The sequence below is a fragment of the Elephantulus edwardii genome, unplaced genomic scaffold (genome assembly GCF_000299155.1).
Source record: "Elephantulus edwardii isolate Elephantulus edwardi_28Jun2011 unplaced genomic scaffold, EleEdw1.0 scaffold00131, whole genome shotgun sequence".
Classification (NCBI taxonomy): domain Eukaryota; kingdom Metazoa; phylum Chordata; class Mammalia; order Macroscelidea; family Macroscelididae; genus Elephantulus; species Elephantulus edwardii.
In genome coordinates, this window is record NW_006399881.1 from 234,343 (window position 1) to 238,137 (window position 3,795).

The window sequence follows — 3,795 nt, forward strand, 5'->3', positions numbered from 1 at the left end:
GCTTCACAGTTTTTACTTCTCTAGACAACCCCCTCCTCCAACACTGCTCTTTAAGAAGTAAGGATTCCTTCATTCGAAGGAGATAGAAGTAGAATTGTCAGGTAGTTTCTGCATCATATTCAGTTTAAAATCCTATCATTATCTTCATACTTATTTCTACAAAACTTCTCTAGTGTTGTCTATAGGAAGTAACACTGCTAACCCAAAAGTAGTACCTCTCTGGTGGTTCAAATTCACCCAGCTGCTGCACAGGGAAAATGTGAGCCATCTCCTCTCATGCAATTTATAGCCTTGGGCAACTCACCAGAGGGTCAGCAATGAATCACTTTTGTCTCATTGGCAATGAATTTGAGTTTGAGAACTCAGTGGAGATTTAGAACCTGCACAGAGACTCTTTCAAGTAGACAGTTGTTGAAGGGGAGTTTGTTCTCTCCTCCATAAGGATGCTTGAACTCATAAGGTTCACCGGTGGCATTCTTCAACTTTCTAAAACTGGAGTCTCCAAATCCACAGAAAACTAGAATTCAGGTCGATAAATGTCTTTTTTTTTTTTTTTTGCCACAAGAGAAGTTGATGCTGGAGGGAAGGCAGATGTTCTCTCACATACAATTTGTGAATTTTCATCCTACAAATCATCTAGACATCAGGTCTGGTTTCTATTGATGCAGTAGACAGACTGAGTCATTAGGATACATGCCATGTCCATTCTTCGGTTTCTTTCACAAATGTTTGGGTTCTGACTGGTGATTTGTTTTTACACTGTTTAAATACAAATATCAACCTATGGATTTAAAATAAAACAGTATACATTCTCCTCAGATGGGAGATGCACGTTGGGAATTTGTTTAAGTACCAACATCAACCAGTGAATTTAAAATAAAACAGTATACACGCTCCTCAGATAGAAGCTGCACAATGGGTATTTTTGGATTGCTTTATTCGTGCCTGGACCATGAACTGGCCAGAAAAGGTTGGCAGTTTGACTAAGCAGAAGAGAGTCCTTAGTTAGACAGGTTACAAAAGTTCAAACACCAGAGAATGAGACAACCTTGAACAGAATCAGGAGTCTAGCAAAAACGAGACAAAGTATATGGCCTAGAAATTTGAAAGAGATGTGCTGTTATAATAACTAATATTTTTTCTTTCAGCTTTTCATGAAGTTGTTTATAATAATATCTTACTCCTGCATCTTCTCAATTGTTTCTTCCTTGTATTTGACCTTTTCTTTTCCAACTTGGCAAGATTTGGCTTTACGTTTGAGGATTTTTCTGTCTCTGTCCATTTTTAGCTTAGTGATAATCACTTTGCTGAGGTGAATGCCCACATGGACAGTTGTGCCATTAGCTTTATCTCACTGCACCCACTCAAGATAGATGACATATTTCTTCCTGTAAACCTGGACTACTTTGCCAATTTGCTGACCTTTATAGTTCCCTCATACAACCTGAACTTCATCATCCTTTTGGATGGGCATGGACCACACACTGTATTTCTGCCTCAGCTTGTTGGACAGAGAAGACCTAATCTTCCTTCGAATGTGAGAGGGTGCATTGAAATGCCTTTTATGGTTTTTGCTCCAGTCAGAAGTCACAAAAGTATTGGATTTCATTTTAGCGGCTCCTGCTTTGGTGATGGCCACAGGAAGGGGGGGGATACGTTTGTTTTGTTTTGTTTTTAAAAATAACTACTTACCACAACAAGATAAAGGTAAGTAACCCAATTGAAAAATGAGAACAGGATATGAACAGACACTTCACCAAAGAAGACATTCAGAAGGCTAACAAGCACATGAAGAAATGTTCAAAATCCCTAGCTCTAAGAGATGCAAATCAAAACAACTATGAGATATCTTCTCATTCCAGTAAGAATAGCAAAATTCAACAAAGCAGCAAACAACAAATGCTGGCGAGGTTGTGGAGAAACCCTTAGTCACTGTTGGTGGGAGTGTAAAATGGTGCAACCACTGTGGAAGGCTGTATGGCGCTTTCTCAAAAAGTTGCAAATAGAAATACCATTTGACCCAGCAATTTCACTATTGGGCATACACCCTAGCAAACATAACTGCCACTCAAGCAGATATATGCACACCAATGTCTATTGTGGCTTTGTTCACAATAGTGAAGAATTGGAAACAAACTAAGTGCCCATCAACAAACGAATGGATAGAGAAGTTCTGGTATATTCATACAATGGAATACTATGCCACATTTAAAAACAAGGAATTTATGAAATAGTATGCAAAATAGGTGACCCCGGAGGACATTAAGCTGAGTGACATATCTCAGTCATGAAAGGACATAAAGCATAGGGCCACTGTTGTAAAATGGGACTGATATCGGGGTTGAGGGAATACTGAGAAAATGGGGATAAATAATGTATACTGCATTGAAACAGATGAGAGAACTGTTTAAAAGGGATGGATGGTGAAGAGATTGAGATTGTTCACAGCTTTAGTTGGCTTGGCTCCACAGTCAACACTCTCAGCACCAGTAGCCAGGAAATTAAAAGACGTACTGCGATGGCAAAGTCTGCTGTTAGGGACCTCTCCAAAGTACTGATGAGCAGTGGTGTCTCTCTGGAGACTAAGGTGTGTCTGATACAGGCCATGATCTTTGCAATCACTTGTTATGTGTCAGAGAGTTGGACAATGAGTAGGGAGGCTAGAAGGAGAATTGATGCCTTTGAGCTGTGGTGCTGGAGAAGAGTATTGAGAATACCATGGACTGCTAGGAAAACAAACAGATTCATCCTGGAAAGGGTTAAACTGGGTGGCTCCTTGGAGGCAAGGATTCTGAGTCTTCGTCTGACATACTTTGGACATGTTGTAAGGAGGGATCGGTCCTTGGAGAGGGTTAACATGCTTGGGAGGGTGGAGGGACAGTGCAGGAGGGGAAGGCCCTCTATGAGGTGGATTGATTCAGTGACTGGGGTAATCCAGATGGGTGTGTCGGAGACAGTGTCATTGGCACAGGACAGAGCAGAATTTAGGGCTATTGTACATAGGGTCGCTATGAGTTGCAAGTGACTCGATGGCACACAACAACAACAACAACAACAACGGTTAGGTGTTATTGCCATGACAGGAGTCCAGCTGGATGAAGGCTGCACAGTGGAGTGGACTTGGGGTGGGGGGGGGATTGTTTAAGAGTGAAAGAATTATACTTTTCAAAAAGAAGAATGAATTGGGGGGAGGAGTGGTCAGGGAGAAAAGTGCAACAGTGAATGAATGGAAACCCTAAGTCTCTGTAAACTTTCATTTAACACTCGCCCCCCCCCCCAAAAAAAAAGCTAAGAAACAGAATTTTCTTTTTCTCACACTGTGGGTTACCTTTCTGGGCTCTGTGCTCTTAAGCTGAAACACATCCATTGTGTAATTGACTCTATGTCCATAGTGGTCAAACTGAACATTCCCTGTAAGCCCCTGAATTAGAACCTATGGGTAAAAAAGAAAACCCACACATGGATTCATTTGACATTTTACTTATAGAAATCTTAACTTCGCATGCTTAGCTTATGACAACACAATTGTGAATGCCAAACTATAACCAAATCCCTGCTAAAAGATATGCAATTTTTTAGTTATTGGGATAAAATCTGAAAGAGAAATATCAAATGCACACATGATTATCATTCTGCTATATGTCTGAGTGCTCAATATGGCTTGCTTGCTTTTTTATTTTCAAGATTCTATTTTAAATAACAAAATTCTGCCTTATGGTTTGTTTATGGTTATTTTTTTGTTTAGTCTACATCTCCACATAAGGAATCAAATAGTGCTGATAACCATTTTAGGTA

At 40.1% G+C, this 3,795-nt stretch overlaps 1 pseudogene; it reads right to left on the reverse strand.

The window, feature by feature from the left end:
- Window positions 1-1,177: 1,177 nt before the first annotated feature.
- Window positions 1,178-1,609, reverse strand: LOC102861776 (annotated as a pseudogene).
- Window positions 1,610-3,795: the final 2,186 nt, after the last annotated feature.